The following is a 25,829-nucleotide window of genomic DNA, read 5'->3' as shown; positions in this document are numbered from 1 at the left end:
GTATTTCCATTTCACTGACAGTCTTTATATAGGGGGTAAGTGCTCCCTCCCCCGCTTCTCTTACTGCTCTATTCCCTTAGAATAACCCAGAGCCAACCAACATTTCCGAGCCAGTGACCCGCAGACCTATACTTCTCACACTCACTTGTCTCCCAAGTTCCAGTCTCATATTTTAAACCTCTACTGAACATCTCCTAGATGTCCACAGGTCTCCCAGAATCAACAAGTTTGAATGAATTCACGAGTGCCCCTTCAAATCCACTCCCCACCCCTTGGGGCAGTGAGGGCAGCACGGTTCACACTGCCATCCAAACTAATAACCTGGGAGTCCTTCTTGACTCCACTCTTTCTCTCAAGCCTCGACATCTAATCAATTGCCCTGTCCTGTCAATTCTGCCTCCGCTACATCTCTTGAAATTGTCTGCTCTGCCACTTTCTTACTTCACAGCCTCATTATCGCTCATTGAACTACTGCCTCCATTATCTCCATCCTCCAGTCAATCTTCCCTGTTGCTGCCACAATTTCAAAAATGCAAATCTGATCACTTTGGTTCTTTATGGAAAATCATCCCCATGGATTCACTCCATAGTTGACTGGACAAAGATCTATACTCTTCAGTATTCCTGACGAGCCCCTGCAATTCTTCTCACTTCTTAAGTGTCCCCTCCTCTGTCCCCACATGTCCCCCTCTCTGCCCTAGTGGGCATGCTAAGCTCCTTTCATGCAATCTGTGACTGCACATGCTATCTCCTCAGCCTGGAATGCCTTCTCCTTTCACCCTTGACCACCTGCTGACCTCCTACCTCCAGTTTAACACCATCGTGGCTTCCTCTGATGAGTCATTTCCTGGGGTTACTTGGAGGCACCCATAGCTTTAGGGCATTGCCCCAAAACTTTAAGCCTCTTAGATCACACTAGATTATAATTGCTTGTTTGCATTTTAGGCTCTGGCGCTGTGCTGTGAACATCTCAAGAGCTAGACTGTCTCACCCACTTTCCTGTGCCTCAGGCACTGGCATTAGTAAGTGTTCAATATTGTTTGTAAAATAAATGAAGTCTCAGTTCTGCTGTTTACTAGCTGTTACTTTGAGCAACTCCCTTAACCTCTCAAGCTTCATTTTCTTCATCTGTAAGTGGATAGAAACTAACAGATATCGAGTGCTTCTATGCACCGGACCCCACACTGTGTTTTTACCTTATTATTTAATTCTTACCACACATTTTATCTTACAGATAATAGAAATGACTCTCCTTATTGATAGGCTAAAGGACACTGGGAGAAAAGAAGCAAATTGTCCATTGTGGAAGAACCAGTAGGGGTCAGAGCAGAGACTTGAACTTAAGTCTGTCTGGCTCCAGAGCCCTCTGTGTCCACCACGCGGAGCTGCCAATAGAGCAGAGGAGAGCCATTCAGCCTCCCTGGGATTAAATGTGATAATGTATGTGAAAGCACTCTGTAAACTGTTAAACGCCATGAAAATGTGAGATGATATTATTGTCATTAAGATCTGCCATGGTCTGCATGTTGTGGTCAGAATTCTCAGAAACCGAATATTGGAAACCATTCCTTTGGGACTAGCTGCAAAGGCCTGTGGGAACCAGGCACCGCTCTGGGGCTATTTCTGTAGAATATCTGCTCCCTGCTTGTGGATGCAAATAAACAGCAGTCATGCACCGGGAGGCCCAGCGGAGCGCAAGGATGCTGGGACCAGGGAGAAGCGACAGGTGCGCTTGTCAGTTACAGGTTATGCCACCCCACGAATGCCCCAGTGACACAATTGTGTTTTAGAGTCTCCAGGCGGCTTTGTTGTCGCAACATTCCATTTAGAATCTTGGCGTCGTGCTTCGGGTCGCGAACTGCACTGCTTTTAGCTGCTGCCACCAGTTTGTGAATCATTCTGTTTACAATCCTGCGGATGCTATCTGGGTGGCGCGCCTGCAGAAGGGCGGTGATATATGGCCGTGCCTGCGTGGGGAGGCATCCGGGAACCACCATGAGAGGCGAGATTCACAATCAAAATGGATTGTGCTTGGCTGACCACTTTGTCACCCAGAGCCATCAGGAGGGTCCTGCAGGGACAGCTGCACAAGGGCACATGGCAGAACCTGGCTTCTGACCGATCGGAGTTGCTTTCTCCCTGGATGTCAGGGGTGGTGGCAGGACAGCCGTGGATTTTTAGTAACCAAGTAAACTGCCTGGGAAGTGGAAGCTTAGCTCCTTAATTTCCCCTTTCATCGTCTGAATTCTACTTAATTCCATCTAACATCATTGCTTGTTAATGTCTCTTGTTTTTTATTGCTGCAGAGAAACATGCTCTAACCAATCTGGACAAACCATGGACATGTCTGTAATTTAATGTCTGCTGACCCTGGGTAGTGGCATTTTCCTTTAAGCACATTTCCCAGGGTCAGTAAACCCTCCCTGTGTCCCACTAATATCTTTCTCCAAATTCAGTTTTATTTTCTTCTCAAGTTAATAAAAAAAAAAAAAGGTGGGGGGGGCACTTTACACGATGCTCTGAAAAGGCTATAGGAAGAGGTTCTACTAAATATGGAATTAAGTCTTGAAAAAGCCTGCCTTCCTCCTTAAGACCTCTGAAATGTGATTTCCTATAACGAATAAAAGCTAGCTCAACCTTGGGCACTAAAGCAGCTGCCTCTCAATTGTGTCCCTTTAGAGATGGACTCCTCTGAACACCGAGTTCTGCCCCAGAAATAGTAGCCTGGGATTAGTTTTGGGGTGCAATAACTGGTAGCTGTATCAGTGACTGATAACTGGATCTGATTATTCTTAAACATTGCCAATTCTGGAAAATTCCTAGTATCTGTGGAGTACGATGTTGACATTAATCTGGCTTCTGCATCATAAAGAGTCATCCAAGCCCATCAACAACGTGTCTAGATTTCTCTTGGGCCAGAGACATCTTTAGCCCCTTTTCCTTTGCACCCAGAAAAAAAAAAAAAAAAACAAGGACCTTCTGCTGGTATCATTGGCCCTTACAGAATGCTCACAGGATAACAGTCCAACTAATCGAGTACATGATATCTCTTTCAGCCTATGAACTCGGCATTGGGGGCATTGGGCCCTCCCTAGTGGCCTAGGAGTTAAGTCTCAATGCTGTCACCACTATGGCCTGAGTTCAATCCCTGGCCAGGGACTACCTACACATGACGCAGCAGACCTCTCCTGTCTTGTCCCCTGCTCCCCTCAGCACTGTATTTCAGTGACTCCTCCTGTTCTGCTCCCCACTTTGTCTCTGGTGAATCCTCTTACCTCTGCCCCCCACACCTCTGGTCTACACCCCAGTTCTATGAAAAAACACAACACTAAAAACTGGGCATTCTGGGTGGCAGGACTGCTGAGCTACTGCACAGCGGTAGGGTGAGGGCCTGCATCATGTAACCACTTCAAAGAAGGCAGAAGTGAGGCTTGAAACAAAAGCGATTTTTCTTAGGCTGAACAATTCATAAGATAGGGAATACAAGGCAAGCCTCTGAATTCCCTGTTCATCCTCAGCTCTCTCTATGTAGGCCCAAGCTGTTTTTCTAAATAGGCTAGAGGGAGTAAACATTTAGAGTTTGCTGGCCTTCTTGCCTCCATCTTTGGTAACAATTTCTGTTGTCTTTGGGAGCTCAGGACATCTGCAAGAAACCAAATCTTGTCAACTCAGCGTCTGAGTTTTGCCCCTGAGATGCTGTAGCTGTACAGATAACGACATGGAGCAGAAGCTAATAGCCCAGCATAGCTTGCGGCAGTGTTCTGAGCTCACCTCCAGATTCACTGTGCTGTTACTTATGGAGATGACAGATTTACTGTAGCTCGACTTAATAAAATAACATTTATGGGACTATCTGCACAATTAGAGCACACTTCGGGTCATAAATACACTGCAGCCAAAGTCACATCACACACGTCCCCCCACTTTTGGACACTGCTCTTCTTTAGAGATTGATGAGAACTCCTGCAGGTAATGAGACCCTGGGATACAGAGAAGAAGGCACTAGAAAAACATTAGGGGATGCTCCCTAGTTCTGAGCAGAGAGTCTTACCTCGTATCCCATTCCTGGTGAATATTTCCATCGCAAGGTCCTGTATTCCATGGAGGTCTCCTGGGTTATCGGCACCGTCACTGGAGACACACAGGGGTAGTTGACTGAGGCGTATAAGAACTCCCCCTTTGCTTCTATAATCCGGCCATGTCTCCTTGCCTCTTTGGTTTCCCTTTCCTTACCTTTCACATTGGGGTGTTGAGGATTAATGTTCAGCAAAGGCTGGATTTTAAAGAGTGTTTATTTGGGTCACTCATTCAATAATCTTGGACGAAAGCAAAACGTTTGGTCAGCATGATTTGGGGGGTTGCTGTCTGGATTTTCAGCTTTGAACTCCACCTGGGCCCTGTCTCTGCCTCCCCGAACCAGTCACCAGATAAAGACATCCAGAGCTGCCTGAAGTCACTCCCTCCTCAGACATGGAACTCAGTACAAGTGGGGCCCCAAAGCCCCAAGTTTCCTGAAAATGTTACCATCAGTTCCTGGGGGTCCCTATGCAGTGGTCCTGAGGAGAGGATCACGAGGGAGGCAAAGAGTTGATTGCCTGAGTCTGCTGGGTAGCTGCTGGGTGGTGTTGACGCAGTGTAGACTCGCCCGGGGCAGAGCTGCTGGAAGTGCTTGTGCGGCCCAACCACAGCCCACAGTGACAGGCTGGACAGCAAGACCCAACAACGGGCTGCTGGTTTGTACCATGTGACAGGGCCTGATTTACTGATTTTCTTTTCCCTCTGATTTAATTGTTTTCTTAACTGATCTGACTCACTTCACAGATTGTTTCCAATCAGGCAGATGTGGCCCGGGTTGCCAAGTATGGTGGTTCCTGTTCCCTTCCCTCCTTTCACTAGTGAGGTGGGGCCAGAGAAGCCAGCACCAGCCGTGTGAGGGAACTTCAACACATCCCTTTTTGGGGTGCAGAGCCCTTTGCTGTAGATGTGCAGACCATCTGCTCCGGGAGGCAGAACCACCTCACATGCATAGACACGCACCCACCCCACGCCATGACCAGGAAGTATAGACACAGCAGCTCAAAAGGTTGAAATGTTGTAACTAGCTACTAACCCAGGACAAATCGGGCCCATTAATAATGAAAAATGCCAATGACATTGATTTGCCCGTCTTGCAGTTCACTTGCTTCTCTTCTCGGAATGATAAGCTCTATTCAGATCCCCCACCCTCTCTGCCGACAGAACAGAAGCTGGGCTGGCCTGCATGAGTTCTGCGGAGCCAACACCAGAACTCTGTGCAGTGGGGGTGGGAGTGTATTGAAGAGTTTAATTGGGCAGAACAGCTGGTCAGTAAGTCACAGAAGCTTAGTAAAAAGCGCCATCGAGGGGCCTCCCTGGTGGCGCAAGGGGTTAAGCGTCAACACTATGAAGCTATCCACAGCCACTACAGCAGTGATCCATCCCAGGCCAGGAAGCATCCCACATGGCACAGCAGACCCCTTTGTCTTGCCTGCTGCTCCCCTCAGCAGTGTATTTCAGTCAGTCCACCTGTTCTGCTCCCTGTTTTATCTCTGGTGAATCCTCTCACCCCCTGCGCCTCTAGCCTACACCCCAGCTCTTGTATGCATAAATAAATAAATCCTTAAAATAAATAAATAAAAAGGACCATCCAAGCAAGGAAGGCCTGAGAGGTTATAGGGAGCCAGAGATCATAAGATACCAAACAGAAGGGAAGATGAATGTAAGGAACCTGTTGTTGAAATGGTCAAGCAGGTGACTGGGGCAACAGAATGCCCAAGACAGGCAGCTGTCGATGTCACTGGCATTTTTCATAATGATTTCTATGACCTCCCTGGTTTCTGGCATGGATAGATCAACCCCAGGATATTAGAGTAAAGGCACAGCACAATTGCTCCACAATTGTGAAACATAAACTATTTTGACTAAAGTTAAATATACCAATACCTTATGATTCTAACAACTCCATTCCAAAATATATAGAAATGCACACATAATACAACAAAAGGGTCGATGCAATGGTTAGAACTCTTTTTCATACAGACCTAAATCAAAATGCCTGCCAACCATGGAACAGATCATTGTGAATTGCTCATACAGTGGAGTACTATACGGTAACAAAAAAGAACAAGCGGATCTTTACAAACATGTTATTGAGCAAAAAGAGCTAGGCACAATGTAACATACTTCATCTGGTTCCATTTAGATAAAATTCCAAAATACTCAAAGTGAATCTATGGCGATTGAGGTCAAGTGATCACTTTAGGTGAGATTAGTAACTGGAATAGGGCCCTAGGAAAGTTCTGGCGTACCGTGAAGAATTTTCTATTTCTTGATCTGGGCAGGAGTTACACTCATGTGCTTACTTTTTGTTTATGTTATACTTCAATAAAAAGATTTATTTGTAAACATTTTAAGCAGCTTATAAAAAAGGGGACAAAGTAGACAGTATGTCCTCTTTGACTAGTTACATTTCTCACATGAGCAGGATCATACTATGGATTATGCAAATTTTGTCCTGTCTGGTATCTGAGGTTTCTCAGTCTATGTGGTCATCTCAGAAACTGAGAAGCTGACGAGTTGGGGGAGAGCAATCTGTGTATCTATGCCCTTCACCTGGAGAAGAGCACACGGGAGAGTGCAGAGGTGAAGTTGGAGGAGAAGGTGAAGGGAAAGGTGAACATTCATGCTTGGGAGAGTAGAACCAGTATGAAGGGGCGTGCAAGCAGGCAAGGGGTCCCCTGGCCTCTCACATCTGGACTCTGAAACCACCATCTAAAGCCACACCCCTCGCAACCATCCATGCTGATCACCACCTGCTGACTTCCCCTTCCCGGCCACATCTGCAACACCCCCACTAATCACTGCCCACGATTGCTTACACCTGTCCTCCCCGCCTGCCAGCCCCACCACCTGCCCATCTGCCACTTTCAGTCCTCACGCTAAATCAATAACAAAGACCTCCAAGGGCTGCCTCACTTCTCTGCTCTGCCCCCTCCTCATAAGCCCACCGCCCCTCCTCCCCTCCAAGCCCGATCCATCTGCCTGAGCTCAGGTCTGCGCTGGTAGCACTGGAGGCCAGTTCTCCCTGCAGACAGCCTGGCTCAGCCTGGCATTAGCAGCTGCCGACGCTGCAGTTTAAGAATCACTGCGTCTGGGGAAAGTCCATTAAAAGACAGTAACAATGTATATTGTGCAGTGACCCTGGGGGCACCCAATTCCACCTTGTTAATGATCTCTTTGAAATAGCCAAGGCTATGGAGAGAGACATGGTTCAGAGGTCCCTGGCTCTGTGTTGTTAGGACGTGGCTGCATTTGCTATGTTTGGGCAACTTTCAGGAATCACTCTCATGCTAATGGGAGCAGGTCCTCAGAGACCCACTCAGCCAATTAAAATGCTCTTCAGGCGTGCACTGAATGTCCAGTCACTGGGCAGGTCTGTGGATATTTAGCCTGGCAAGGGGAGAGCTCAGGGTCTGGCCATCTCTTCCACGCTGAGGAACGAATATTGTATCGTCGAGTCTCCCGCATGTCCCTCTGCCTCTCCGCACCCAAGTAGGACACTTGGATGAAAGTTCCAAACTCAAAACCTACCCACTGCCTGAAGAGGGGTTACACACTATGGCCCAGGGTCTGGCTCCCTGGGCTCCCCCTTGCTGTCCCCCTGAGAAAGCAACAGGTGCAAGAAAAGTGAAAGAGACATTGCAGTAAGGGCTCTTTTTTTTTTTTTATAGAGGCATGTTTTATTTATTTATTTATGTATTTGTTTGTTTGTTTGTTTTTGTTTATACAAGCACTGGGTACACTCAGAAGCGCGGGAGGGTGAGAGAACTCACCAGAGCCAGAGCGGGGAGCAGAGCAGGCAGAAGGACCGAAGTACACTGCTGAGGGGAGCAGCGGGCGGCAGGAGAGGTCTGCGCGCCCTGTGGGACCCTCCTCTGGTGGCCGGGGAGCAACCGGGGATCGAACCGGCGCCGCAGAGGCCGCGGGCAGCTTCGCAACCCAGCGCTCAACCGCTGCGCCACTGGGGAGGCCCAGTAAGGGCTTTTAAGTGTCCTCTGGTTTACAACCACACCTTCCTGAACTGGAGGCTTTGAGACTGGGGACGGATTCCTTGCAGCGCACCTCAGCGCACAGGCGACAAGCCAGTATGTTTTGACACGTAGGCTGAGAACTGCTGTTGGCTACGTACGAGCCAGCAGCTAACACACTATAAGGAATAGTCTTCCTTCCAGTACGAAGACTTGCTGAGCATCCAGTAACCCGACATCTAATGAGCCTGCTTGGTGCCAGGCTCCGCTAGGCGCAGGGCATGACTGTCGTGGCAAGTGTACGTGGGATCTATGAATATCTTTAGAATGGCTTGGGAAATACAGGGCTACTGAGAGAGCTTCCAAGATGTTTTGTTCCCATTTTTTTCATTTCAGTCCAAGCCCTTGGGGCGCGATCCGAGGAGAGTAAAGTGTGAGCATAGATGAAGGAGTCGTGTCAGGTGGCTCAGAGCTTGACTCGCCTGCAAACTGGTCACTGGGTCCTGCCCATCTACAGGCTTCCTCTTGGACAGGTGTTGGGAAAGGCCCTTTACACACAGTCCCTCTGTGGAGGAAGGACACCTGTGTCCCATCTCCACGCGCTTGCTATTGTGACAGGATGTGGAGGCCCGAACCTGTCATTGAGAGATACAGGTTCCAGCCCCAGGGGAATATCGTCATTTCAAGTAAGACCTACAGAGTCTGAAGTGTCCCAGCCCCAGCCCTCTAAAGGAGGGATGCCCTTCTCTGGCAGGCAAGCAGGTCAGGAAGCCTGTGCTTTGCATTTATGGCGAGAACACTGCTGTTCAATCTCAGAACCTCAAGCGGGGAAGCCCTGCACCCTCACTCTCCAAGTGCTCCTCAGAAACTGTTTGGACCTCCCTAGCCCTCCCATGACATAACAAAGCTCTGTCCATTGCTTTTAATCCACAAACACACCTCCACCCCCACTGCCCTTCCACGAACTCAAGTTGTTCCTCCTCACCCCCTACTCCCTCACCTTTAGGTACCCAAGCCTGCTCCGATTCCAGAGTCCTCCCTAATCCCAGCCCTCTGGTCCTCTCTAGCCTCGTCTGTCTCTCCCCAGTCCAGTCCCCTTTATTAAAGCTCAATTGTCCTGACCCCACTAGTGCCTTGAGCCCTTCTCTGAACCCTTCTCTGTGTATCATTCCTTTTCTCTTGTTATTATTTTTAAGCTCAAAAGCTTCATGGAGGCAGAACAGGCACACCGCCTGCGGTGTATATGTAGATGATACTGGCTTCCTGAGCAATCATGGGAACACTGACCGCTTCATTGCCTGGTCAGTCTTCCCTGGTTTCCCCATGTGGGCCTCGGAGTTTTCCTCTTTCCCGAGACCCCACACATTGATTTCTCCATTGTCATTTGCCCATTTTCCAAAAGCACCCTTGGTGGATTCAGGCTGGGTGTTGCTAGGTTTCCACCTGATTACAGGGTCATTGTAGGCAGGAACTGTCTCTCCTGCCCCAGAAGGAAGTTGGTCAAAGCCGCTCCTAGCTTGCCAGAGTCTCCTGTTTACCCTTAGACTGTGCCCTCTCTACTCAGCTCCCTTCTTCCCAAAGCACCGCCAAATACATGATTCTGCACCCACCCTCCTGCGGGGCCACACTCTGGGAGCCCAGGCTGGGGCTGAGTCTCCCCATGAGGTTCCCCTCTGGTGCCGTGCTCAGCAGCTGCTGGGTGTGGAGGCCCGTGAGCCGACAGAGGGCAGTCCCCAGGGTGCCCAGGGCGCCGGCGCAGCAGGTGCAGCTGCCTGTTGTTAACATCGCAGCAGGTGCTGCTGCTCAACACCTACAGGTGCCCACATGGCCCTCAACTACTGGCCTCATGTGCCCGCCTCCAGCTCAGTTTCTCCAGGCCGACGGTGTTGGCCCCTGGTCAGCGGTGGAGCTGGGCTGGGAGTGTTGGTGGTGACATCTTTTCCGTCCCGTTTGCCCTGCAAGTTTGTGCACGTGACCCAAGGTAAGAGAGCTTCCAGGACGGAGGCAATGCGGAGGCTGAGGGTTGGGGGACTGCTGACTTTGGGGTGTCAGCGAGCCCTGCTCCCCAGCGGGCTTGTGTAATTTGTCAGCCTCCAAATGCCACTGAGAATCAGACTCGCACTGCAGCAGGGGCAGCTCCAGGCAGGGGATGGCTGATCCCAGGTCTTTGGCTCTGTCGTAGGAAAGGGTCACTTTTCCTGCGTGGTGCTTCCTGAGAGACAGGGGTCACCACCTCTGTGATGGCTGATGCTCAGGCTTCTGGGGAGAACCCAGATTCAGGCTCCCCATACCCTAGCACCTTGCCTTGGGGGAGGGGGTGGTTATCAGCCTCCGGGGGCAAAGCAGCATGGCTACTTACAAACTGGACGGGAAGGTCAAACCCACTTCCAGGCAGGTTATCACAGGCGTCCGTGTTGTGTCCTCTCATTTCCCTGTGGCCACAGAGGTGGCTGAACTCCCTGGGGTCCCAATCCCCCCACCTGGTCACTGGCACCACCCGGGTGGGGGCTGAGGGTGTCTCATAAAATAGCAGCTCTCAGGTCCCCTCTGCTCTGGAGGTCCTGAGTTTGCCACTTTGTGACCCTACCTTCAGTTGTGTGTGTGTGTTGTGGAAAACGACATGGTTCTACACTGCAATGCTAAGACCAGGGGTCCAGACAGGTTTTAGGACTGGGGTTTGAGAACAAAGGAATTCAACTTTATTGGCTGAGAAAGCAAAGAGAGTGAACTTGGCTAAAGTCCATTTAGTGTTGCTAATTGTAGGCACCAATCAGCTGCGGTGGGTGCTCAGGCAGGGCCTTCTCCAAGGTAAACAGCTCTTGGAGGCAGGGTGCCCCCAGTTTCCGTTTGAACCAGTCTCGTCTCAAGGTCTGTGCTCTTTTCTTCCACAGCAGCCAAGTTGATAAGCTGTAAATAGATAGTGCAGCAATGCCCAGGCCGGGGAAATTAGTAATAACAGCAATGAGCCAAGGAAATTTATGGCTGCAGTGGCCTACAGTGAAAAGGAATTTTAACCTCTTGTTTACCAGCCCGTGGGAACAACTAAATTTTATTCTTCAGTCCTGTCCTGTCCCGAGACCCTTCCTGTCTCAGTTTCACTTTCTCTTTGTCAATTTGGATTCCTTTTATGTCTTCTTGACTAATTGGTATGGAAAGAACTTCCAATCCTGTATTGCAGAGTAGTGGTCAAAGTGGATAACCTTGACTTATTCCTGATCTTAGGGGAAATGCTTTCATATTTTAACCATTGAGTGTGATGTTATTTTAACCATTGAGTGTGATGCTATGGATTTGTCATATTTGGCCTTTATTATATTATCATAAGTTCCATTTAGTCTGATTTTATTGAGTTTTTTAATCATAAATGGGTGTTGAATCTCATCTAATGCTTTTTCAGCGTTTATTGAAATGGTCATGTGAGTTTTTATCTTCCTTTCTGGTGATCTGATGACATTGATTGATTTGAGTATGCAGGACCAACCTTGCATCCCCCAAATGAAGACTTCTAGATCATGACAGATGATTCTCTTGATATATTGCTGGAGTCTATGTGCTGGGATTTTGTGAAGGCTTTTTGCATCTCTGTTTATCAGAGATATTTGCCTATAGTTTTCTTTTTGTGTGTTATCCTCGTTTGGTTTTAGAATCAAGGTAATTTTGGCTTCAAAATGTGTTTGGGAACTTTCCATCCTCTTCAATTTTTTCAAAAAGAGTTTGAGTAACTATACATCAGAGACATACCACAGGGGAGGGTAAGGGAGAGGTCTGAAAACAGGGGAGGGTAGACTATAAGAGACTGTGATGATGATGGAAACTTGGTGGTGGGAATTTTATGGGGATTACACCTGAAGGGAAAAATCAAGCAATGTACAAAAGTAAACAATGATGTAAAAAAATATTTAAATAAATATATTTAATTTAAAAGAAGCTTGAATAAGGTAAGTATTAGGTCCTCCTCGAAGATCTGGTAGAGTTCCCTAGAGAAGCCATCTGTTCTGGGCTTCTGTTCCTAGGGAGACTTGAATATCTTTCTATTTCTGTGGTGGTGATTGGTCTAAGTTGCCTATTTCATCCTGGTTCAGTCTTGGAAGGTTATATAATATGAAAAATGTGTCCATTTCTTCCAGATTTCCCAATTTGTTTGCACAAAGACATTCATAGTAGGTTCCTATGATCCTCTGTATTTCCGCAGCATCTGTTGTTATTTTGCCTCTTTCATTTCTGATTCTTTTTATTTTTATTTTCTCTTTGTAGCAAGCCTAGCAAATGGTTTATCAACTTAGCATTTTAAAAATTGTTACTCTAAAATTTTTGTTAGCTCTATTTTGTGTCATTTTTATATGTCTCTGAACTTCTATTCTCCTACTTTCCTCATGGTCAGATGTGGCTTCCTCCTGGGTATGTGTGCTGTCCTGTTTGTTTGTGGTCCAGGCACTGCAGGTTTAGTTTAGTTTAGTTTTTTTCTCTTCTTTGTTTACCTTGGCGGCAGGTGGGGGAGGGAGGGGAAGCTGGGGCCCAAAGACTAGGTCTCAGTCCTGCTGAGGAGTGAGGGCTGATCCAGGCAGATCCACTCTGCTTCCTCTCTCTCCAAAGCAAGCTCCATTCCATGGTTCAGGGAGTCTAAACCCCAGCCTCCTTGCTGCTCCCCTCTGTAGCTCGGATGTGTTCAACTGCCGCCGGGCAAGTGGCGCCGGCGTGAGCTGCCAGATGAAGCCCCCCCCCCCATGCTGCCAGGCAGGTGTCCAGGTATGCGCTCTGGGACATGGCTCACCTGGCAATAGCCACTGCCAGTCGAGGGACTGACTGCGAGGTGCACATGTACTACTCACCTCCTCCATGAAGCTCGAAGGAACATCCACTCCCCTGCTCTAAGCTCTCCAACACTTCCCTTTGTCTACCTTCTATTATTTTTTTTAAAGATTTTTTTGCATATAAGAACTGGGGTACAGGCCAGAGGTGTGGGGGGGTGAGAGGATTCACCAGAGACAGAGTGGGGAAAGAGAACAGGCAGATCTACTGAAATACACTGAGGGGAGCAGCGGGTAAGACAAGAGAGGTCTGCTGCACCATGTGAGTAGCTCCTTGGCTGGGAATCGAACTCTTGCTTCAGTGGCTGCGGATAGCTTCATGGTGCTGCATCTTAACCCCTTGAGCCACCAGGGAGGCCCCTATTATTATTGTTCTTTGAAATGTAGTCACTTTGAATTTGCCTTCTTAAGGAAAATGTGACCAGGGCCTAGAGGGTAGGAGTTAGCACCTCATGGTCTCTGTCTTCCATGGAATCAAGCAGTGTCGTGAACAGTAAATGAAGGGAAGGGAGAAGTTGGAAGAAAAGGGAGGGAGAGTGAATCTGATGCCACACTGGAAATAAACTGCTGAGAAGAGCAAATGTTAGATACCAAGTAAGGACTTGCATAGGCCAACCGACCTGCCTCCAAAGACTCCCACCTGCTAGAGAAGGACTTTATTGGTGCTCACTATCTCACCCGCCCTTGCCACTGCGTGCCCACCTGGAGTCAGCCTCCTTCTGCCCAAGGCAGCTGTTCCCGGTATCTGCGTACAGGTTGTGTAGACTTCAGCTGGGAGAACCAGCAGAAGGAAGGATAGCTTTTCCTAGGTCCAGATGGCAAAGGTGAAAAACACAAACAGAAAACACACCAACTGCTCACGAACTACCCCTAAGCTGTCTCAGCATTATGTCCACAACCAAGTGAGATGGAAGAAAAGGTCAATCAAACATTGCTTTGACCACGTAATATCAAATACTTGGTATCAGTAAAAGTCGTAGCTAGAACCAACCACCAGATGGACCAAATTAACCGGTGTAGTTGTCACCGTATTGAAGGGTTTTAACCAAATCACCAGCCATTCTACACCATAGCAAGGTCAATTACTATCCCGAAGTCTTCAGGTATCCCAAATGACTGGTCGATTTGGTCAAACAAGCGGCCTGACTCGCTCATCAATGACATGGCCAATTCACCTGTTACTTTGGCTTTGCGCCGAATCAGCCCCCGTCACAGACTAGCCACACTTAATTAAATCAGCAGTCAGAAAGATTCCATTGCTCCTCAGTTCCCTGGCCCCATGAATGGCAGAAGGCCAGAAATAGGGCCTGTGGGATTATTCAGTGACTCACAACCAACTAACTTTTCCTCCCTGCCTCATGTTCCCATTAAGACAGAGACAGGCTTTGATGTTTATTGCTCTCAACATACTTTGCTTAAAAAGCCAGCTAGGGCTAGGGTTGGCACTGAGAGAATTGGGAAGAAAATGAACCTTAACTTCAGGACCTCCTACCTTTGCTCTGATATCATCCTCTTTCATTTTAGGTCACCTATCCCTGTCTCTTCTCCCCCAAAGCCAGGCACCTGCTGTGATCTTTATTCTACACCCTCTCCTTTCCTGTTCCTCTTCTCCTATGTAGCGCTATCATGAATCTACCCTTTCATTTAAAAGTTCAACCAGCAGATCCTGAACACCTATTATGTGTTCCTATAAAGGAATGAGTCAGAGGGCTGGGATTATTAGGACCTTAGAAGGCCAAGAGATGAGGGGGTCCTCTAGGAGGTCACATAGCACTTCAATGACTCCTTGAAGTAAAAAAAAAAAAAGGAGGTATGTACTCTTTCTCCTATCTGGTTGAAAGCTTGGCCCTCTTCTTATTGAGACAGGACTTTGTGTAACATGAAAAAGATGAATACTCTCATCCTCAGGACAATATAATTGATGGGACTCTTTGCCTCACTCACCCATGTAAACATAATAAAAGCCAGGACCAGACAGGAAGTGGGTTGGTCTCACACTTTAGGAAAGTCCAGCTCTGCCCAGTCCAGCCCTGCTAGTCGTAGCCTCTGTTCATGGTGTCCTGTCTGTCTTGGAACCCAGCGAGCCCACCGTGTGATTGATGGTGTTCCACTTGATAGGGAATGGAACAAGCAATGATTTGTCATTCGCCATAAAGTACTGCTATTTCATCTGCTCCCATTCCCCGGGACACAGCTCTGGCTGTTTGGTCTGTGCATCAATTTATAGTTTATCCTAAGACTAATGATGCTGTGTTTAAGAGGCAAGGTGGGGCTTTGTTTTTGTGTTCTACCAGCAGAGGATTACACTACTGATTGATCGTACGTGGTTGTCTGAGGCAAAAACATTTTGAATTGATACCTGGATTTGGACTACAATCAACTTCCTGGACAATTGCCTCTTGGTGCTGAATAGATCAAGGAGCTGCAGCCTTCTAATAGGGCCTCAAGGAGATTTTGACAATCCCTGCTAGAAGTGAGCGGTTTGTTGTGGAGGCACGTAGATCACCCAGAGGGCTGGCTGGCGGCTCACGTGAGCCCGGTGACTATCTCTAAGGCCCTACAGCTCTGGGCAGGGAAGTAGGGCAGGAGCAGTGGTGTGCTGGTGAATGTCAAGTAATCTACTCTCCCGTGGAATAATGTAAGACCTCATTTGTGGCATTTGCCAATTTCTGTGGTGTAAATACTCCTGCCAGGGGGGATTTCATGTAGCTAATGTGACATCACCAAACACAGAGTTGGGAAAAGGGAGCATCTCTTGAGCTCAGGAGCTGATACAGCTGGCTCAACCTATCACTGAGCAAGAACAAGGCAATTTGTATTTATTGTATTCTGTCCTGTTCTAGGGAGACTTGTATTTTTTCCTAATGAGAAAGTTGGGGCTCCGAAAAGATCTATAATTTGCTCAAGATCAGACAGCTACAAAGAAGTTGACTCTTACCCAATGTTTGTACCCTTTTCTTCAGCTCCCATAGCCCAGGGCAGAAAGTTAGCTCGTCAGTCCCAGGTACCGATTCCAAAGCCCAGGCTCTCCCAGAGCAGCAGGCTGCTGTTAGGAAGAAGGGCTGGGTCCCAGGAAGCCCACCTTTATCTAAACATCTGCCATTTAAGTCTGTTTGTCCTGTTCTTGCCACCTAACTTGAATCAGTGGGGGAATTCAGGTCTGCCTCTGAACTCATCTGCCAATTTCTGCAGGCCCACTAAGTTCAAGGAAAAGGGGATAAAATTTTATGGTGACCCTTGTTGGAGTCTAGGGGACAAACAAGATGACCTCTAGGAGATCCCAATCATAACAGTCCAAAAAGCCAATTCAACAAGCAATTTGGCTGAAAAACTAAGTCACTTCCCTCTTGGATTTGTTTTTCATCACTGCTAATTTTCCACCCTCCTAGTTCATTTCCTTCCTGAAATTCTGAAGTAAATGAGGCAGTAGCATTGTTGGGGGGAGTGAGACTGGGGGCTGGAGCTGTGACCCGCCCTGGTGCTCTGGCTGGCAAACTCCGGTGCAATGCAAATCAGCGGGGCATTAATGACCATTAATATCCAGAGAGGAAGAGCTAAAAGGCCAGCCACGTAATTACCGTTTATTCATCACATCAACTGGTCCTGAGCTCCTTCCGGCAGCTTGTCATATTGTCCCAAAGTGGGGAGTTTGGGAGGAAGGGGAAGATAGAGGAAAATCAGTCACCCCTTCTCCACCCTGCCGCCTCCCCCACTGAGGCAGGCCCAGGTCAGACTGCAGGGCAGCGTGGCTCCTGGAAGACCCTGCATTCCAGGTGAGCCAAGACTCCAAGGCAGGTGTGGAAGGTAAAGCTCAGTGAGTGATCAAGGAGAGTCACTGTCCCAATCTGCCCCCCTTTATTCAGAATCAAGCTCTGCTGCTGCAGGAGCAAGAATGTGGGGCAAGCAGCGGGGAAGGGCCATCACCCTGAGTGATTGTCAGCTCCTGAGACAGGCAATTTCCTAAGGACGCAGAGCAAAGAGGTGATGCAGCCAATCTCTTTGGCACCCCCACCCCAGGTTTGTGGGGCATCCTGATCCCTGGTCCTGTCCCAGGAGAATGGAGTTGTTTGGCTTCTGGGGATTCCAGATCTGGACAGGGATGGTGAGGAAGAGATTAGTGCTGTGTTTTTTCTTCCCCCCTGGTACCAGCTTGACTGGCAGCCTGGGCATAGAAGAGCCCATTCTAAATGCTCCCTGGGGTCCAGAATGGAACTCATTACATCAAACCTGCCGGTAGCCAGCAGCTCTGCTTTGTGAGCTGTGAAACAAATGTTTATCCACCACTCAGTGCGGTTCAGAGCTATTTAAGGAGCTCAGGGTGTTGAGCTGCAGGCAAGAGCTGTGTGAGCAAGGCCAGCGCTGGCACAGAGCGGGCTGGACAGATCCAGGGGCGAGCCTCCCCACCCGGCTCAGGACGCGGCGGAGGGCAGAGGGATCGAGCGGGCTCATCCCTTCTCTACCTTTCAATTTGCCTCTCATCTTAGACCATTCTCCTCATTCCCATTGCTTCATTCTCCTCCCTATCACCCGCTAGTCTCATGCCTTTTCATTCTTTCTTCCTCTCTCTGCTTTTCCTTCCTTTTCCTTCCATCCGTCCCTTCTCATCCCTTGGCTCTGCCTGTGGTTCCCTCCTTACATGCCAGCGTGCCTTGGTCTCCCTTGTGGAGACAATGAAATTCATGAAATGAACAGAATAACATAAAGCTAAAACCTTTGCCCTCACAAAACTTGCAGTCTGAGGAACATTCAGTGCTGCATGACCCTGGCGGGTCTGTGTCCATGACGAGATCACGCCTGCAGCTGCGCTCCTCCGCCCTGATTTCCCCCGGGTCTTCTGCATGGCGCCTGGGGCCCAGCGTTCCCGGTGGTGCAGCAGGTTCCTCAGCTCCCAGCTTCTCGTGCGCAGTTTCTGAAAGATCATGGGTTATGCATGAGAAATCTGAGATCCACTGCCCTGATTTTCATAACTTTATTGAGGTAGCTCTTCAGTTTGTGTATAAATGACTTCTGCTTTAAGAGGCGTTGTGAGGAGACCCAGACGGGGTTGATAATGGGCTGAGCCACATAACACTCACTGCTGGGGACTTGACACACGTTCTCAACCATCGCCCGTGGTCACTATGACGAAGCGTGTGTGTGTTCCGGCCGCCACTACAGCACTGCAGCCCTCCCCAAACCGCAGGTCACACAGTCAATGTCATTTCTTTTGCTGGCATATCTGGGGGTCTCCTGGACCAGGCTACACCAGGGGTCTGTGCAGTCAGGAGGTAGCTGGGGCTGGAGTCATCTGGAAGCTTTTTCATTCTATGTGCCAGAAGCCTGGGCTGGGATTTACCCCCAGTGCTCCCGGGCATCTTGCCCTTTGTCTGTGGTATCTGCGTGCAGCAGCTGCAGGTGCCCAGGGTTCTTAGTGGCAGCCCCAGGCTCCCAGAGTGAGGGTCCCTAGAATGGCAGGCGCTGAAAGGGCTTTCCTTACCCAGCCTGGGAAGTCGGGGTTCATATTTGCTCTGTTCCAACTCAGCAAGGCAGTGATGGCAGCCACCAGGAAGGACAAGGGTAGAAGTTCTAGACTCTGCCTTTTGACATGGTGTCCAAGAGTTTGCAAACATGTTTAAACCATGGCCTTTGTTAAACTGTGGCTTGGGTTTGGGTGGTTATCCAGCCCCGTTGTGGGGAGGGGGTGCCGCAGTGGCTAAATGCAGACTCTGCAGCAGAGCCTGGGCTCAGGTCATGCAGTCACTGTGCAGTAGCAACAGCGGGGTGCCAGGCAGTTACGTATCATTCTGAGTCTCCATTTCCTCATCTGTGAAATGAAGGTAATTCCTGACTCACTCTTGTAAGGATTAAGTTACTATAAAAGTGCTTAAAAGGGACCTGTCGTCTATGGGCTTCCATAAATGCACGCTGTTGTGACTAGCGTTCCTACAGATGAGAAAACTGAGGTGCCCAGTGGGCAGTGCCCAGCCTCGATCACATGACTGAACTTTGAACACAGTCTCAACAGATCCCCCAGCCAGAAGCTGCCATGAATTCCTCGGTGCAGCCCTTCTCTCCTGTGTGGAACTGCTGCCCATTTTAATTTCCCTCCAGGTACAGAAACTCAGATTGTATGGGCCGCAAGCAGAAGGTCCTGTCTGCCCCTTAGCAGAGGATCCCAGGACCCCAGTTCTGGACCCGTGACCCATCTTGCCCCTGACCGTGCAAGTCCAGGCACAAAGTCCATGAGTGGAGGAGCCAGGCCCCTGATCTTCCCTGCCTCCCCTCTTCTGACCCTTGAAGCTGAAGAGTAGAGATGTGAGGAGATGCCCCCAAACAGGACGGCATGTGGTGGCAGAGGGATCAGAGGGTTTGTTGTGAGGATAACAGGAGAGCCAGAGGGTGGAAGCCCCTCCTAAGTCACCAAGTCTCGGCCCCACGTCAGTGATGAGTCCAGCCCAGCAGAAGACGAGACACACCTTAACTACTGCTGCGTGTCAGTGACGGGGATGGGCAGAGCAGCCCCAAGCATGGGGGTGGGCAGGAAGGAGATGCTGTTGTCGTGGGATGTGCGTGGTGGGTAGCCAGTCTCGGCTTGGGGCTGCCTGTGTGGCCAGTGTGTACATTTGTACACTCAGATGCACAGCCATGGGTGCAGGCAGTCGGTACATGGAAAATTGTCACGTGCACAGACGGTGGACACTCCCAGTGCACCTGCTGGAGGGTCTGCCCTAGCAGAAGTGCTTCAGATAAGCATCCGTGGCCCCAAGGCCAAGAGAATGCACACAGGTCACGAAGAAGGGAACCAGGAGCCCTTCCCTCAGGAGCTGAGTGTTCCCTGAGGTCCCCTGCTGCACCAACTCCCTTTGGCTTCTAGAATCACAGCAGCTTTCTTTTTTTTTTTTTTTCTTTTTTTAACATCTTTTACATGTACATGTCTGTGCTTACTTGGCTCCCTTGTTTATATATTTATTTTTTTAATTATTTTATTTTATGTATTTTTTACATTATCTACCATGGTGATGGTTTACGGGTGAATGGGGGGTGGGAATTTTACGGGGGGCTATAACCAAGATGAAAATGCACACATTGCACCACCACTTTTCAGCATCAGCAGCCCGGCAGCCTCCTACCCCGCACAGCCGCCAAGCCCAGTGCCTGTGTCAGTCCCTACTGTGGCCTCTTCTTGATCCGTTGTGATCTCCTGGCTTTCCCCTCCTGTCTTCTTCCTTTTTCTGCTTCTTCAGCTGCTTTTGTTTCATCCTCTGCTGCTGTCCCCTCGGGAAGCCTCCAGGTGGGTGCCCCTCCCCAAGGCATTTGAGGCAGGTGCCCCCCTTTTGCTCCATGGAAGGGGGAAAGAGGGGAGAGAAAGTGGGGAGGGGTCTCTGGGGTCTCATGCTGGGGCACACCTGCAAGGTGAAGGACCACCTGCCTTTCAATGCCAAATCCTAAGAAGAAAAACGAATATGCCACAAAGCAGACAGCAGAGCCGTTCCAACCCGAAGCTGGTTTTCCAGACCTGTGGGAGGACGGCTGTGCTGAGGGTGATCTGGGAGAGGTGCCACTGCCCTTTGGGAAACTGGGGGCTCGTTAGGAACCACTGGCCAGCTAGAGCCAGGCCAGAGACCGGCACCCACTCAACCCTCCTTCCTTGGGCCTCAGGCACATCCGACTGCCAGGGGAGTTTGGAGACATCTTTCCTATGGGCAGGCCCTTTGGGACCTGGGTGGGGGGTGGACAGGAAACTGAGAGGGGACCCATGATGAGTCTTGGGCTGCCCTTGGAAAGATGTGCACTGTGAGTTTGGAGGCAGAGCAGGGAAGGCTGGCTCCCCGACTCACAGCTTAATGTCTCAGAGGGCCCCAACCCTACATCTGCAGAAGAGAGGACTGGCACCTCCTTAGCTGGGCTACCATGAGGATTAAATTTAATTGTGGGTATAAGTGATCAAGCATCATGTCTGGTATCTAGGAGGTGTGCAAATGAATGTGAGTGGTCCTTGAAAGACAGTCCATTCTTTTTCACTCTCCAGCAGTGCTGGCTCCGCTTTGTACTGAGACATAACACTCTGTGCAGTGTCATTGGCTGGCAAAGAATTGGGAAGCTAGGCAAAAAAAAAAAAAAAAAACCTCCTGATTGTGAACATAACTAGGGCCAGGTGTGAACAGCTGTGGCGAGGCCCTGCGTGCTTCTGACCCTTATTTGAGAGAAACGGGAGGCATTCATGGATGAGAAGGCACAGAACCAGAGGGAGGGACGTTATGACCTCGCAAAGCACGTTTCCTGCCCTCCTTCCCCAACCCCCACCACACAGGCAGCTCCACGCCTCACCAGACTGACTCTGAGAACTGGCATCGTTGCCCCATCCTCGCCTTTGCTGGAAACAGGGATGAGGCAGAGGGAGGGTTCCTGAAACTGTCTCTTTGAAGCTGAGAACAAGAGTGCGTCCCCTGTCGCCCAGGCCCTGGCTGCCGGCACCCCTCCCTCGCCTGCTGTTGTCTTCAGCACACACTAAGATTCCTCTCCAAGAGGTGTTTTGGAGGCGGGATGGCAGGGATAGTCCTATAATAACAGACAGCAGGCCCCCTGGGCAGGAGTTTCAGCTAGCCAGTTGTAGGGGCAGGAAGACCACAGGGCAGGTTTTCTGATCAGCAGAATGGGTAAAGGAGGAGTCAGAGTCCTCAGTGGTTTTGCAGGTTTTTATTGGGATTACCAGGTACACGGGAGGCAGGGGCGCTGGGGGGCCGGGAGGCTGGCAGGCCTCCCAGCCCCCAGCAGGTCTTCACTCTGGGCTCTCCGGCCTACTCTCGGCTTCGGCTTCTGCTTCTCTTGCTTCTCTCTCAGCTTCTACTGGCGTCCCTGCGATGCTGCCCTTAAAAACCCAGTCTCAGCCCAGGTGAATCCCATCTACCTATGCCCACACCCTACTCCAGGTGCCCGCTATCAGGCATGCATTCAGGACCGCACGGTTCCGTCATCTATCCTGATGGCAGGAGGGCAGAAAAGCCTGATACTTTTACCTTACCCTACACCTGTCCACTAAGAAAGGCTCACAGAGGGCACGGGGTGGGTGGGGGCAGCCATGCCTTCACCAGCCAGAGCCGGGCTAATTGCCCCCGGGAAGGAGGGCAGAACACGCTCAGGTAACAGGTGTGCCGTGTCTAACGAAGACCAGCTTGCTTGCCCAGTGCTACCTGCAGAGCGGAGAGGGCAGGGGCAGGGGCTGGCTGCCTGGCTCTGCTGGACACCAGGAAATTGGAGGATCTAGCTTTGTCCCCTTCCTGACCCATCCTGGGGTTGGACATGTGGGAAGAAGGGGAGATAAATGGTATCCCCAAAACAGTGCTGGCCTAAAAGAATGGCGGCAACACCTGATGAGTCCCAGCCTGACGGTTCCCAGGTGGTGGATCCTGTTATCAGCTCTCTGACCTGTTACTGCCTGGAAAGTTCAGTTAGGGGACTGCAGGGACAATGCTGGGGGACAGGGAGGGGAGAGAGGAGGGCAGGAAGGAAGGAACGTGCTGTGGGAAGGAGGAGGGGGGTGGGAGAGCTGGGGTGCATGGCTCTGAACGTAGTAACTGCTTAGTAGCACATTACTTTATCAATAACAACGACTGCTTGTTAATTGTCTCTTTGGCACAGGGCTGGGCACCGGTGCGTGGGAAAGAATAAAATCATTCCTGCCCTCATCTGGCGGGGGAGGCTGCCTTGTAAATAGACAATTAGAACAGCCCGAGGTGCTGTAACAGAGGCGTGGGCTGGTGTCCTGGGAGTAGAGGAGGTGGAGGAGGGTGGAGAGTTAGGGAGAACTGTCACAGGGCAGGGAGAGGGGCGGCCCAGACCCCGCAAACCTGCCTATTCTATAGAGGGCTCTGCCATCTGCCGCATCAACAGAAAACATGAGACTTTAATGGGAAGGAACTTTAATACAATTAGGAAACAATACAAGAAAGGCAAAGAGTCTAGTTTCTAAATCAAGCACCCAAAGTGACCCGTCCCCTCGTGGGTAAAACTTCGTCCAAATGGGATCGGCCCAGAGCAAGGCCCCAAAGCCTGCCACAAGTCTAAAGCATCTTCCAGTGGGGACCCACAGAAAAGGGCCAGAAACAACCAGACAAGCCCGGAAGGAAAAGAGCAAAATCAACATCAAGATAAAAGCTGCCATTGTCACCTCCCCATGAGTCTCACCCACATCTGTGTCACCCAGTCCACGACCAAAAGACAAGCTCAGTTTCTTCACGTGTCTCTAGGCTCCACGCGCCTCCTCCAGGTCTCCTTCTGGCTCCATCCTGCTTCCTTCCTTCCTCAGTCTCCTCTGCAGCTTCTTCTCTCCCTGCTCAGCTCCACCCTCCATTTGGGTGGGGCAGGAAACCTGGAACCTCCCCCTTTCCTGGGGACCACCCTGTTACAGAACCACAGGGGCAAGGGACACTTTGGGGGCTTTAAAGGGGACTTGGGGGTGGATTGAAGTCGACGTGATCTGGAAGTGTTGGCACTAGAGAGGCCCAACAGGGCAGATGACGGAGGGGTAAGTGGTGCATTTGAGGCAGGATGGGTGGTCCCGAGGGTATGGGGAGCAGAGGGAGGAAGCGGCTATGGTGTGCAGGACTAGAGCTAGAAGGTCAGCACCCAGTGGGGAGGTCTCTGTTCAGGAACACCGGGTCTTGGTCCTGCAGACCCCAGTGGTTATTAAGTAGGGGTTTGGGGTGATCCCCCCGCTGTTAAATTGTGCTGCCTCTGCCCTTGGGCCAGATGCTATCAAGCATCAGCCTTGACCCCGTGGTTCTCAGGGGCCATTCACCCTTCAACAGACCTTTGAGGACACTGCCCTTCTTTCCACCTCCGCCTCCCCTTCTTCCTCTAAAAGGCAGCACAGCGATGTCTGCTCAACAGACGGAGGCACCAGAGTACAGAAAGTTCAGGGACTTGCCAAGGTAGCTGAGTGTCTGGTTTGAGTTCCGGCACCTTAGCCATCACCCACCTTCCAGATTTAACTGGTAATACTCACTAACTCCTGAGCTGGTCAAGTTGAAAGGATGGAATCCTGGAATGACCAGGCCACAGCCAATGCTTTCCATGACCCAGTCTTTTTGCCCAAAGCTCATCACACCAGTGCAAAGTATGTTTTCCCTTAAGAAAAAGCACTCAGAGAGGTTAAGGAAGTTGCCCATTATCACCCAGCAAGTGAGAGGCTGAGTAAGGATTTGATGCCAAGATGAGCTGACCCAACACATGTTTGCCGTCACCTCTTAGAACAGAGAGTCTTCCGGGAAGAGTTAGGGGAGAGACTAACTGGGTGCAGGTGGCACTTCACAATCCATGCAGGGCCAGGAGCTAGAACCTCGGTTCATTCCACCCTGTGATTTGTTAGTTAGAAACAAGGGCTGGGACGGACAACACATTTGTGTTGGATTTGTGTTGTGATTTTTTTTTTTTTAATCTCTGAGATGTCCCAAAATGTTTACCTTGTAAATTTGTTCAGCGGAGAGGTGGGTAAACACAAGCATTCAGAATGTGAGCGGCGTCACCCAGCAAGAGCGCTGGCAGGTTTGCAGAGGTAGCTGTGAAACACCGCGAGCAGCATGTGGGAGCAGCGAGCCTCTGGAGTGGAAGCACAGCCTCGGCATGTCGCCAGAGCCCCCACCAAAGGCCACGGCAGGAGAGGGCAGGGGCACGCTGCTGGGCTGCCCAGCTATCCCTTGGGGTCCCCACCTCAGGAGGGCCGTTCACAGTATACCCATTTCAAGCCTGGCTGCATTCAGTGAAATGCCATCTCCACAGGTCAGCCCTTGACATTGCACCAGCCCAGTGTCCCTGCGTGACTGCGAGCATTAACCGGGCCTACCTCAATCGATCGTGCCATCCCAGCTGCCAAGATGCATACTGGGTGGCTGTAGGCAGGAAGCCAAAGAGCTGAGGAGGGAGATGTGGGGTCTGTTGACAGGGCAGCAAGGCTTGTGAGCATCTGGTCACTGGCAGTGCCCTGGGGGTCGTGGATGGGCATCTGCATCGGGCCGTGCACTTGCAAAGGGACTGATTCTGGCATCACAGGGGTCTCAGCTGGGATGCTGGCTCCATTCTTGATTGCCTTAACTTTTTCCAGCCTCAGTTTCCCCATCACAAACAAAGGCTAATAATGGTATCTACCTCCAAGCGTTGTTATGAAAAGGTAATGCCTAAGAAGGGCTAAGCACAGCACCTGGCACTTAGTGAAGTGCCCGAAAAATGGCAGTAAAATAATAATGGGGAGGGTGACTATGATGAGGAGAGGGAGGGCAGGAAGCTAGGAATTGAGGGGAGACATTTGCTGAGGACTGTCTCCGTGGGCAGTGCTGTAACACACCCTTTTAATAGCCCCGCGTCTGTCCAAGGTCCTAAGGAGAGGACTTGCCCAGAAAACTATCCCATTATCCCCACCCCTCCTGCATCCCTGGTGAGCCAGACGTGGCTGCCGATGCCCCTGGGCAGTGGGTGCGGTACACAGCCCCAGCACCACCTCCACGCAGCCCTGTGCATACCACTGCTTCATGCCTCTTTGGGAAGGTTCTCGAAAAGCCTTCCTGGGAACTTCACAGTGGGGAAAAACAGATGCCCCTAAGTCATACCCTCCGCCCTGGGCTAAGTATCAAACCCCTCTCTTCCCTCGGGAAATTCCTTCTTTCATTTGCTGTAAAGTGACTTCTGCTGAAGTGTGTGTTTTTGAAGTGGAAAATTGAAAGCGCACAATTCATTCCAAACGAAAACTGTTAGTTCACAGCTGAGAAATCATTTGGCGATTGGTCCAAAAGAGTTACCTCGGGCTTGAGGGGGGCAAGTGGGTGACACTGTTCTCTGCCTCCAGTCCGGGACTGCTTCAGAGCAGACCAAGAGCCAGAGAAACGGCGCTCCCAGTATTGCCGTGATTGCCGAGAATGTCGCACGAGGGCCTGGCTCGTGTCTGGCTGAAATGACTTGCTGTTGCCCCCCTGAATTGATCTGACTCCCCCAAACTCTAGGTTTC

Source organism: Talpa occidentalis, unplaced genomic scaffold (genome assembly GCF_014898055.3).
Source record: "Talpa occidentalis isolate TD23 unplaced genomic scaffold, MPIMG_talOcc4v2.1 talOcc4.12, whole genome shotgun sequence".
Taxonomy (NCBI): domain Eukaryota; kingdom Metazoa; phylum Chordata; class Mammalia; order Eulipotyphla; family Talpidae; genus Talpa; species Talpa occidentalis.
Note: the sequence above shows the minus strand (reverse complement) of the source record.